Source organism: Meleagris gallopavo, chromosome 1 (assembly GCF_000146605.3).
Source record: "Meleagris gallopavo isolate NT-WF06-2002-E0010 breed Aviagen turkey brand Nicholas breeding stock chromosome 1, Turkey_5.1, whole genome shotgun sequence".
NCBI classification, from domain to species: Eukaryota; Metazoa; Chordata; class Aves; order Galliformes; family Phasianidae; genus Meleagris; species Meleagris gallopavo.
The window spans coordinates 68055061-68068406 of NC_015011.2; the positions used below are offsets into that span (position 1 = coordinate 68055061).

Consider the following 13346-nt stretch of genomic DNA (forward strand, 5'->3'; position numbering starts at 1 on the left):
GCAATCATAAGCTACGTAATGTACGATTTTATAACCTATATCTGCTTGTTTGTTGTTTTGGGTTTTTTTTAGTGTAACAGTGCTAACTGGTGAGCAGAAGCTGAGTATTTCCTGCTGGAACAAAGCCTGTACATTTGGTTATAGCAGACCAAGTGAAAATCAATGCTCACAGGACTTTCTGGGAGGCTGGGATTTTCATAGAGTCATAGAATGAATCATAGAATGGCCTGGGTTGAAAAGGACCAAAATCATCATCTAGTTTCAACCCCCGTGCTATGTCAGGGTCACCAAGCACTAGGCCATGCTGCCCAGAGCCACATCCAGCCTGGTTTAGACTGCATCCAGGGACAGGGCATCCACAATGTCCTTGGGCAGTTGGTATTAATTCTCCTTTTCTACCTTGGAGAGGGTACATCTTTTTTGAGACAAGATCGGTCACACAGACAATGAAACCATCCATCTGCCTTGAAATTTCTGCCTTGAAGGCTACTGCTCACAGGTTTTAGATCTCTGCCTCATGGATTTGTGGAACATTACACATCTTCTATAAGCACATTCAATGGTGCTGTGTTTTTGGGTTTTACTTGAACATGCAAATCTCCCTATTCTCCTAAAACAAATGCCCAGCATGAAAATTTTGTCTCAATTTGATAAAAGGTAAAACAAGTGAAAACAAGTTTTCAGACCAGTTGGATAACTCTGGCAGAAGTGTGTGCTACCAGCTGTAAAAACGTGCACTGTTGCTGTGCATGAGTGCTGCAAGGTGCACGCTGTGAGACTGTACCTTTGGGGCTGCCCTGAGAGGGCAAAAGCCTTGAACACAGAAATAGCTCCTGAGATCTTCCCTGAAATGGCAAATTAGGAAGGAGATTTATATAAGAAATGGATCCAGAAATGCAGTAAGACTGGTATGCCAGCCACTGTTGTTACATGATTCAGCATGACATACGAAATTGCTATACAGGAGTCACAGAGAGCTGGTGAAAAATGCCTGCCTTCCTTGGGCTTGCAGAGCTTCCCCATCTGCTCCTAGGACTGTGTTCCAAACAAGAGACAAGTATTAAATAAGAACTAAATTTCTAGAAGGAGTCATCTGTGATAATACACACCATTCTGAGAACTGGAGGTCTGAATTTTAATTACTGTGAGTGTAATTGTGTGCAGCAGTTACCTTAGAGATGTCACAGCAAAAAGCTGTTTGGGCTTGGAGGTGTTCTGTAACTAATGCTATACAGTTCTCAGAATATGAATACATGCTAGTTATGGGAATAATGATTGCCAAGATTACTAAAGGAGTCATTTCTGTTGTGGAATACATAAGCAAATCAAAGGTGAGAAGGTGTGAGAGAGACAAAAACCAAGTACCATCAAATGACCTTCTGAGCAGGAATATACCATCCCTTCCTCTCAGCAGGCAGATGGATGCAGAAGTCAGCTGTGGGCCAGCCTGGCAGGGGCAGGACAGCAGTTCCAAAGGCTGCCTCTGGCAGCTCCCAGCGTGTGCTGCACTGCTGCATGGAGAACAGAGGCATCAGTGCCCTGCAGGTGGTGTGCAAGGCATGTTTAGACCCCCACATCTCTCTCTGTTGTGCTTTTCACCTGTAGCTCTGGACGTTGGTCTGAGTTAATAGGTGAGTTAATGCACTTCATAGAAATGGGAGAGCTGAAGTCCCTCCAAGTGTATACTTGGAGCAGACAAAAACCAGATGATCCAAACTGTGCCACGCTTGCTGCTGATGCTTGATATTTTTGAAGGAAAAAGACTGGCACCAACTCTACAGAAACTTGCTGGGAAAAAAATTCAAGCACTTCTCTCTTGTGATTCAGTGCCTTCACAAAGATATTAACTGCACCATGGAAATCCTGTTGATGCTACTGATTTCTCAGAGGAGGGGTAGGCTACACTGAAAAAGGCCATTTAGCTATTGCACAAGTCAGCTCCTGGAGCGTGCTTGCTTTAAGCCCTCTCAGTGCCCTCAGCCAGGCCCTTGTTCAGCTGCGCTGCCGTGAAGGTGGGCACAGTTCTATCTGGCAGACGGGGGCTGTGTCGCACAGCCTTCAGTCATGGCCACCAGCTCCTGGTTGCACTCAAACGTGCTGTCCTTCGCAGTGCTTGAGCCCACGGGAGGGCCCAGGTCTGCAGCTGTGCTGACATGGCTCTGATGAACATGGCTCTAAGGAGGTACCCAGCTAACAGCGTTCATTAGTAACACTATGAGGGATAGGAGATGCGAAGATTCCTAGAGGGACGTAGGATTCAGTGACTTAAATGTCCAGATCATAGAAGAAAAATCAGTGCCAGCACTGCAAAAAAGGCAAGACAAAGGCATCAAAAAAACCAGGCCCAGTGTCCCTCTGATTTTCAAGTAGATCTGTGTTCCTAAATAGCTTCGGCACTTTTAATTGTCTAACATTTAACAATTATGATTGCCAGTTGTGCTCAGCATTTGATCATAGGAAGGCTTTTGTCTGGTTGTGGAACACTGCTCGAGCATTGTCTCTAGTGCAAATCAAAACCAGATGAGTCACCAGGTTAAGAGACAACGAAATTGTAACCATGTTGCCTGATGCGGCTTATTTTTGTATTCCAGCCAGGGCCTGCCTACTAGGGATTTTGCCTGTCCAGCTTGCATATTCAAACATAAACAATTGTATTTCCATTCTTGAGGAGTCCAAGTGAGATTTCCCAATGCAAACAAAGGCATTAGCCTGTTAAAAAGATCTCTTAATCAACTGCAAGTGTGCAGCAGTTTGCATATTAGTGCATGTTTTTAATTAACGCTTGGAAGAGAGAAATACTTGATGCACTTAAAAGCGACACAAATAAAAGCACCTTTCATATATTCTCGTTGTAAACATCTAAACTGAAAATAAAGTAATTTCTGATCTCGTGGAAGGCAATTGGCATTTACAGAGGTCGTTCCAAAAGTAAGGCCTCCTATTTATTTCCAGGGAAACAATAGAACTGTTTGATAAGAGCAACTTCTCAGCTACAAAACACTGTCTTTCAGTATAATCACAACAGTTAGCTGTGCATTTTCACCAGCAGTGAACAAGAGCCTTCGTGCCGTGTTCATAAAAATCTGCACCAATGGAAATGACCCAGTTTCACAGCTGGTGTGGTGATGTTGTTGCTAGGAAATTGTTGCCCATGCGGTCCATCTTTCATCAGCCCAAATAGATGGAATTCAGAAGGCACCAAATCTGGACTATGCTGTGAGTATGGTAGGACAGCCTAATGACTGGCAGCATGCTGCACAATCTTCAAACAGAGGTTATGGTGTTAACAGTGTTGCAAGATAGAGATTGTCTTCTCTCGCCTGACTTTGGAAATTCAGGCCTTCAGCTTAGTCAGCGTCACAATGTAGGAGGCAGTGTTGATGGTTTGTCCGAGTTCCAGGAAATCCAGAAGGATCACCACTTTCCTATCCTGAAAGGCAGCGCACATCACTTCACCTGCTGAGGGCTGCATCTCAAAGGTATACTTTGATGGGGGCTTTACATGTCACCACTCCATGGACTGCTGTTTTGACTACTGTTGGCACTGTGTCTTGTCACCAGTAATGATGCAATCCAGGCAGTGTCACCTTTGGCTGTGTGTTGGTTCAGTAGGTCCTGAAAAAGTTGCATATGGTGTTATTTCTGTTCCTGTGTGAGTATTTGTGGGACTCACGTGGCTCAAACTTTGCAATGTTCTAACATTGCCACCATTGTTTCCTACACATTAAAGCTGATATTCAGTTCCATACACAGTTCCCTGGTAATAATCTGCCAATGGACATGGATGAGCTGATTGAAACACTCTTCATTTCATGCTGTGACAGCTATGCATGGCCATCCGGAATGTGCCTTTCTTTCATGTCACTGTCACCACTGCTGAAATGCACCACCCGCTGCCTCACTGTGCTTGTATTCACCATTTGGTCTCCAGAAACATTCAGCAAGTGGCAATGAATGTCAGCGGGTGCCATTTTTCTACATGGAGGAATACAGTGACACACCTTTGCTTCTTCCGTGCCAGATGCCGTTATGTTAGATTGCCCCTCTGCTGCCATCTGTCACATGGTAACAAAATGTAATGGAATACTGGCAGGAAGGTTCAACCTCTACTGCCATACTACCAATATCCACCACTGATTTCATGGGCCAACTTAATAAAAGGGGAGGCATTGCTGTTGGAACAGATCTCGTAGCTTTTGTGAAAAGTGGCAGCTTAATCTTTTTTGTGTCACACAGCTGGACAGGTTTTTCAACCATCTCAGTTTTGCTGATGAAAACATCTCACTTCTTGTGGAAGAGCAAACCCTGGCTTGCTGCACTCCATGGCCTGGGAGCTCCAACCCATCTCAGCCATTACAGCCTCTTCTGAGCAGGTGACTCCCAGGTGACCGCTCCACACGTATGTGTCTTTAACCTGAATTTGGTACCATGTCTTCTACATCTGCTAAAAAGCTGCCCTATGAGCTTGACAGATGGGGTTCCAGCAACCACTACTTGAAAATCAGGTTGGAATCCCATAGGTCCTATTTTTATTTAGCCTTGGCTTGCTGTTGCATCACAATGACTTCTGCTGTGACTAGGTATGCGAGACATAGAGTTAGACTATGATAATTTCTTTCTCTCCCTAAGTTACAACATGTCCAAAACCTGTGGATATATTTTCTTTCTTTCTTTCTTTCTTTTTTTTACCATTTACCACAAGTAAAATACAATGATTGATGGCCCAGAGTTTAGTGATTTAACTTTTGTTTCTTCATCAAACCTCACTGACATTTTGAAGTTCAAATGGACAAATTAGTTTCCACTTCATTCCTCTTTGCAGTTCATTAGCTTTTCCAAAGCTTAAGAAATTTTCAGATCTTCCATTGCAGCAAAATGAGAACTTTAAAATTCATTAAGCCTTAGACATTCAGTGCATTGTACCAAGTGACAGAAAAGGAAATAAGAAAAGTAATCGTTCTCAAGGTTTATTAAAATTTGTGCAGAAAGAGGGTATCATTCAGAAGTGTTCCACGCTTGAAAGAAGATTTTCCATATTAAAGCAAAGAAAAGGAGAATGTGTTATCCAGTGTATGGTGCTGTGTCTTTCGCTCAAGCTAATCCAAGTTTCTAACGATTGAAGCTGTGTGTGTTACTTTGAGTAAGTGAACACAAAGTAAGGAACAGTTGTTTCTAAAGTGAAGCTAAAACAGCTACAGAAAGTACCCCCAGCTGGAAATCGTGTGTTCCTGTGTTCAGCTTCTTGAACTCTGCAAAATATGTGCAGCTGGAAGGAAAAAAAATGGTTTGATTGTCCATGAGCCAAAACACTTGGTGGTTAGTTTGTGCTGGTGATGCCAAGCAGAGGTAAGCATGTTGGAGCACACAAAGGGAACAGGGCGGGTTTCAGCCTGATGTTGCACACTGAGCACAGCACTCCGGTGTTAAGCAGCAGCAGGCCTCATTCAGCAGCTTCTTTCCATCAAAGTTAGCAATGGGACGAGGTGCAGAGTTTCCCAGTAATATTTAAAATGTTCTTTGGTCCTGTTTAGCTGCACACTATGCTTTCTGTCATCAAAAATAATAATTAAAAAAAAAATCAGAATGTGTTGGTCGTTACTGCAATCTCTGTGCAATCTACCTTCACTCACTTCATGAGGTCTCTCCTCTGGTCCGAATGAAATTGTGAGGGATCAGCAGTGGGAGAGGACCCTCAGAAAAGAAGGAGAAGGCTGGCAGAGTGCTGTGCTGTTACTGATGCAGGAGAAGCAGCACAGGGAGCTGAGTTGAGGTTACAGTTTTATTCCTATCCCTAATTACAACTGAAAGTGGGCAGACCCAGAAGCAAATTTCTCCCCATCAAACACTATTGAGCTGCTGGTGACAATCCTAGGCTGTGGCCATCCTGATCTTGCTTGGTTCTGAGTGGGCCTTGTCCAAGCTTCACAGTGCTGAGCACAGCCTCATAGTGCTTCATGGAAATACCGCTGGTAAGAAAAATAAAAAGAAACCATGAGTGATAAGGAATGCTCTCTAATCCCTTTAGGATTTTGTTGGAAATTATGTGACCTCTTCTTATGCCTACAACCCTTCCAGACATCTGCCCATCCATATCCCTCAAACATATCCATCCTTATTCCCCTGCCTCCAGCATGATACCTCTCATTCACTTCCTTCCTTAAACTCCAGTTAGCTGTGATTCTATTTTATCTTCTTCCTGAGGAGCCCCAAGCTTTGCAGCAGGAAGGCAGGCTGCAGAAGGTGGGCATGGTCCAGAGACAGAGCTGTCACTGCAGCAGGGCTGAGGGCAGGTGGAGGATGGAGACTGCTCTCACCTCAGCCTCTGGTCCTGCTTCTCCCAGCTGAAGCTCCACCATGCTGATTTACGACCACTCCTGAATGCCTTGGATGGAATTATAGCTCCTTGTATTACACAGTGCCTTCTCTGTTATTCTTGCTGCACACCGTAGATTTATGGTGGCTTTTAAACCAGACAGTGCATGAAGAAATACAATCTTAACAAAACATAGAACGGACCAAGGGAGGTCAAAGTGTGGGAGCTGAACACCTTGTGGTGATCCAGGATTTCCCTTTATTTACAGCTCACACCTTTTCAATCTCAAGTGGATTTTGGCTGTCTGACAGCTCTGACCAATGGCTGGGGAGGAATCTGCAGTTGGCTGGGCTGAGAGGCTTTGCCATTAACAGGTGACTTTTATTATAATTTAGTACATGTAGGAAATCCCAAAATATCATTTTTGAATTAATTTTACATACAGAGTACCAGAAAGATGCGTATCATCGGGGCACGTAGGTACTCCACAGTATGAGTGCCACCTTGTGCTGCATCACCTACTTGTGTTTTTCTTGGTTAACCATATCCTGCAGTTTCTCTGATGCTGAAGGAAAATAATTTATGATAGGCTTTCATAGCAAAGTGGAGCAAAAGCTGTGCCTGATTTCCTCAATATGATGGTGTGACAAGAAAAATAATGCTGTAAGTAATTGTTTTATAATACTTTTAATATGTATTCATCAATTATCTCAAAACTGTATATGTATTCATCAATTATCTCAAAACTGTAGCACATAGAAAAAGACCAGGTGCTGTCCCTACTGTGCAGTGTGTGACCTAGAAGCCACACAGAAGTACATGCGCATGTGGGCAGAGCTGCATGGAGTCACCTGCAGGACCACAGCCTGCACTGAACACTGTGTCAACATGAACACGAAACAGCTGGCCAGAGGATAGAAAGCTGTAATGACAGCCAATAAATAACGCCTGGGCCAACAAGTACTACTGAGGCCCTGGCCTTGAAACAGAAGCTGAGAATAGGAACTTTTTCTCTCCCATGCAAGTGCCGTAATCCCCTCCTGCTTCCAGCTACAGCATTGTTCTCTTCATTAATTAGAAAAGCTCTGGTGTGCTCCCTCTCATTCAAAGATCTATTATTTTTCTACCTGAGAAAATTTATCTCTCTTCTGCTTACAGCATAGGGCTATAGCAAGGATCTCATGACACTTTATTTATTTATTTAGGAAGGCATCCAGCAATCCAAATGTGCACCTGCTCCTGCTAGCTTCCAGAGCGATGCTGTCTCCAGTTCTCTGATATATTGCACTGCAAGCTCTTCCCAAAGCAAGAGAAGTCAGAGCAGGTCAGGCCTTGGATGCTCCTTGGAAATTTCACTGGCCGATCATCCACATCTTAAACACCTTATCTTTGGAGGTCTGGACTCTCATGGGGCATAAGACAGGAATCTGAACTGATGGCCAACAAGAAACTATTCCAACAGTTGCAACAGTTTGCAGTGTCTCAAAGTGTTGCCCCAGAAAGTTGTGGCTCAGGTCTTCTGAGATACCCGATATCCTCCAGAATGGTATTGAAGGAATTAGAGCGAGTGATGTAATATTTCAGGAAGGGGAGATGTATGTCCTCCTGGAATCCACTTGTTCTCCACCTCTCTGTTTTCCAACCGATTACATAATTCCTCATGCTTGTGTCCTCACAGTATGTGCTGCAAATAGTGACATCAAAGCCAATATATTTTGCAAATGCTAACATTGCAGCAGGCATTGCAGAATAATGACTTTATCAATCCCTACTTACGGTGTACTTTGAATATACTGTGTCATTAATAACAGAACATCTGCCAAAACCTCTCACAGTCTGAACATTACCTCCTATTTTTTTCAATAGTATGATAATATCTCATCAGAAGATCCTATGTATTTGCTAAGTGGAGTTTCACTCAGTTTAGTCTTTGATTATTGATGATGTGGAAAAGGTGAGCGGGGAACAACTGCGTGCTGCCTCATGCAGTAAGAGACCCAGGGAATGGCAGGTACAAAATGCTCAAAAAGAGATTTTTTCTTCACAAGCTGTTATGATTAAAATGGTGGAGATACTGCTTTCTGTTGAGTACACCGTGGTCCCCCTGGCAAGGTCAACAGCAGCAGCTTAAAGAGCAGTGTAAGAGAGATGTGTTAATGGCTACAGCAGGCATAGCACTCTTGACGCAGCTCAGGATGGCTCATCCAAGGGTTATAGGCTAATTTTGAGAAGTGGCTTTTTCATTTTAGTTTAAAAGTTGTAAAAGGCTTTGTGTGTGTTTAGGTGCTTTTCCTTTTGATATGGTTGTTTTGCAATAGTGACTTGGCTGGAAAAGAGGGTTTTTGGAGATGAACATGGTGAAGATAAATCTCAAAGCTACTGCCATTTGGGAGGCATTCCTACTTTGTTTAGAAAATAGACTTGCTGCTAAAAACTAAAAGCCATCTCGAGTTGACATCAGACAGCAAGGGGTGAAAGTGCCTTGTACATTATGCTTCCGTACCTGTAAGAATTCAGGCACTTTTATACAAGAGTCATGAAGATGTTCCTCTGGTTCTGTTCTTTCTGTCAGGAGCCTCTTGTTCGTGCACTTTGTTTGTACACTCAATTACAACCATTCCCTGGGACACATAATTCAAATTCTGTAATAGAATGGATGTACAAAGTCATAGCTTAAACTGTATTGCAGCAGCACTTCTTGCTGCTGTTATGTACAGTTAAATAATAAAAGGTCAAAATACTCTAATAATAAAAGGTCAAAAATGCACTAACATAAAAGAGGCATTTGATGTCTTTTTCTGTAGAATGGGGATGATATTCTTTGCTTATATTCCAAGACTTGCTGTAAATTTAAGGACAGAAAAACTGGAGATTTGCTTTAGTATTGCTAAGATGGATTTTGATGACTTTTGATGACAATTAACCAGTGAGATACTGATTAATTATCAAACAGCAACTGAAGGGGCTGAACCTTTTATTCTTTCTGTTGCTGTACACCTAACAGTTGGAGGTGAATGCAGCCTTTTGTTTCCTACACAACAAAAGGTTCAAATATAAACCACGCTACTGATAAAATAAGAACAGAAATTATGGGTCAGTTCTGAACTTTGAAAATGCTCATTTTTCTTTTGCTGGTAAATCTAGATTCTCATCGCGGGGGAAAAACCCAAACTCTTAATACAGCTTTAGTTTTCTACTTTATAGCTACAAGCAGAAAACAGCCATGAATCAATAACGGGGGCCTGTAAACACTCTTCTGGCTCTGTAGCCTACTTAATGTCAACCAAGAGCTGCAGTAAACCACAATTCCCCAGCTGCAATAAATGCTACAGGCTCCAGAGCAGAGCACAAAGTTTAATTAAAAGTAAACTGATACATATAAATCCGCTGATGCAATCTCTCACTCTTGCATCTGAAATATATATGGGCCTCTTCCTGGAGATATTGGATGATTTAGATTTCAATTTCACTTAAGAAGCCTCTCAAATAATACTATCCAGTGAGTCTCTGTGCACACTGAATAAACACATCCTGTTAACTAAGTGTGTTGATCTCCCTTTGCTTTATATGCCGAGTGTAACAGCTATTGAGTTATTTGGCTAATTTGAGAGACTTGGCAACACTTTCCTGTGCTCTAAATAGCCAGATATCTCTGAACTTTCAGGAGTAACTACATTTGGCAGTTAATAGATGGCAGCACTGCTGTAATATATTATCTTTTGGCTATAAGTAAGCTCAGCAGCTTTTGAGGATGTCTCACTGGTGCTTCAGCATCAGACAGACTCTGCTCATGTTAGATGTGTTTGACAAGATGTTCTGTAGATGTTTAATGACAGCCCCCAGTTGATTTGTGTCCTGAGTCTGTCCTGTCCATTGCCTTTCTCCCCTCCCTGTGCACCGTGGCTGCCTTATGGAATCAGTAAAGTCTGAGTCAAACAGCCCCTTTGGAGATCACCTGGTCCAAACCACAGTTGGAAACAGAGACTTAGGTTAGGTTATCCTGGATACTGTCAAGCAAAGTCTAGAATATTTTCAGTGAGAAAAGTGCACATCTTTCTTATCTGAGGATGCAATAGAGTCCTGTTCATGCCTCATGAACAGGATGGTCTCTCTGGAGTATGTAACCATACAGAGTTTTTGCTGGTATGCCATCCATTCATGCATTTATAAACAAAAGTGAGACATGGAGTCTTTGTGCCCAAAACTTTTCTTGAATTGTTGCATCTGTGGCCAATATGCATCTGTCTGGATCAGTAGAGATAGATCTTGCATTCATGAATGTTGTAAGAAACCTCCTGAAGCTTATTGAATTAGGCGTATCCCAGTCAGCTATTGTTAGACTTTAAGAGACATTTTGCAGTTAGAGGAGGCTTTTGAAATAGAGAGAGAGAGAGAGAGAGAAACAATAATAAAGCAGTAGAGTTTCTTTTTATTAACTGAAGCTCTGTTTACGTCAGTAAGGATACACAAATCAAAGCAACAAAATGTGCTTCAAGAAAAACAAAAGCCAACAACAAAATGAAACAAACCAAAACAGCAACAACAAACACTGAACAGCAATCATTTATCAAAATATAGGCCTTAAACCAAATTTTGCCTTTTTTATTGTATTCATGGCAGTTGTCTTGTTATGAGTAGGGTGACATGGAAGGTAAAACCAAAGGAAATGAGATCAAACTACATCATAAAAAAATTCAAATATTCAAGGAACAGTAATATGCTTAAAACACACACACAGAAAAGAAAAAGAAAGAAATCTAGGAGGAGAAATTTCTGCTTGTCTCTTCTTACATTTTTTGCTTTTGGTATTGAACGATAGAGTAAATGTAGTAAAGGTGCAATGGTCTTTTACTTGTTTATTTTAAGTCTGTCATAACTAACTAAAGTAGTTCCTGAAGAGCAGAATGAAGCCTGGATTTACACTAATAGATCGGTATTTATAATTCATACCCTGAAATGTGTCCAGCCTGGTGCTAAAACCAAACGTTTAGTAGGCTAAAAATAATACAAGCCAAGGTACATTTGACAGCCAATAAGATGATGTTTGTCCATTTTCTCCTAAAGGAGAGGAAAATCATGAACATGGAAAATAGAAGCAGGAGGAAGGAAGGACGTAGAGAGTGACTCAACTGGTCATGAAAATGTGAGGTTGCATATATGCAACATGATCAAGTTGGAAAAATAATCTGGAACCAGGAGGACAGCAATATGAACTAGTAGTGGAAGAAGTCAGCTAAGTCAGGAGGTAGAAATCTGATGCTGGAGGGAATCTGAAGATGAGTCTGATCAATCCAGTCTGAGTTTCTCAAAATGTAAATTCTTCCTGGCCAACAGGACACACTCTAGTGAACTGTATGTATGGGCTTAAAATAATTCTATGTGGAACAACCTTGAGACTGAAAATTTGCCTAGAACAGCATTTGAACTCTCAAATGTGTGAGGTTCAGCAAGCCAAGTGAGAGCCAAAAGGATCCCCTGCAGTTCAATATTCAACAGATGTTAAAGTTTTTGCATTCCCAGTGTGCAAGAAGGAGTCATGGAAAAAAGAGTCAGGGGAGAAGAAATTTTAGAAGCACAAGTTACTGACTTGCAGGTGTAAATGTCCACTGAATATTGAAGTAAATAGGGAAGAAAAGGCAAAGAGAGGAATAAGAAAGAAACACGGAAGCTGAAAATGATAGTATTTCAGTACTGTTAAAGTAAATGTCAGTATGTATATGAAGATGATAAAGAAAAAAAATGTAATACTTGTTTAATATAACACATCGTATTGAAATAAGGAGAATCTGAAGACAGGCTGGAGGAAGATCTGACAAGGTCATCAGAGAGCTGTGAAGGATTACATGTGCAGAGACATCAGATATATAAACTGGGGGCTTCACCTTCCTAGAGCTGAGATTCTGAGATGTACACAGAAGGCTCCCTAGCAAAGACAGAAAGCGAGACACCTGAAATTCTATGAAATTTTAATGAAGAAAATCAGTAGGAGCAATAGAGATGAGGAAGAAAAGCATTGATGCTCTAGTGCTCATGACTTACAAACACCAAAAATGAATATCTCAATGTCTTTTTTTCTTTGCTTCATATAATTTTACATATTTTCCAAGTTCAATAGTGCCTTCCTACAAAATTTCTCAACTCTTTTGCAAGTGTTACTGACTAAACATAAAGCTGCTCTTTGAAAGAATTCCTTTCCCTTTTGGCACTTTTGAATACTTCTGTTTTAACTTGGTGCTCTTTCCCCCCAAGATCTGGTTTGCAGAGCTGCTTACTTCAGTCCCCAGCGGAGGCTATTTGTATTGGCTTTGATGTAAGCAGTAAGCTTCTTGGTTTAATTTTAATGTTCCAAAGGAAGAGTTTATTCACAAATGTATTACACAGCATGAAATCTTCATGGAAAAAAATGCGTAGTGGATTTGGTTGGAAAAATTATTACAGAAGCGATATTCTCCTAGTCTAAAAAAACAGTGGGTTTTCATGGAGATCGGAGAGTGGGCAAAATGGAAAAGAGAGTCTTCGGCTGCAGAACAACAAGCAGTGTGTGACCAATAGGTGAAGTACACGTGCAGACTAGAATGAGAAATGCTGCAGAAAAAAATCCTGATTTCTGAGCAACAAGTTCAGAATGCAGCCTGCTGAGCTTGCCTCTTAGCTGTTGTGATCTTTAGCACTGCCCTGTGCAAGATTACTTGTGCGACCTGGTGTAGGGAACCTGCTTTGGCAGGGGGGGTTGGACTTGATCTCTGGAGGTCCCTTCCAACCCTGTGATTCTGTGATTCTGTGATTCTGAATACGTTGTGAGCATCTCAGTTGATTTTTATTATGTCTTTTTTAACCGTCTGTGGTCATTTGTACAGCACCAGAAGTGCGGATCATATTTAAGAGCAGCAAGACAGTGCTGTGCTTGAGTCTGGGTGGCTCCCAGAAGCATCCCTGTGATTGTAAACCCTGCTCCACTGCCAGCCGCCCCTTCTTCACATAGGAATTGCCGCCAGCAGAGCAAGTGATGAAAATGAGGTGGGGAGGGCGGAAA

The 13346-nt window shown here is 41.8% G+C and overlaps 1 long non-coding RNA gene across 1 annotated transcript in view; it reads left to right on the forward strand.

The window, feature by feature from the left end:
* LOC104912401 overlaps positions 1-10708 on the forward strand; it is a 135922-nt gene extending 125214 nt beyond the window's left edge. The window contains exons 12-13 of the long non-coding RNA XR_004161107.1: positions 6582-6687; positions 7519-10708. This is a non-coding gene — a long non-coding RNA (uncharacterized LOC104912401). The remainder of the gene's footprint in view (positions 1-6581; positions 6688-7518) is intronic.
* Positions 10709-13346: the final 2638 nt, after the last annotated feature.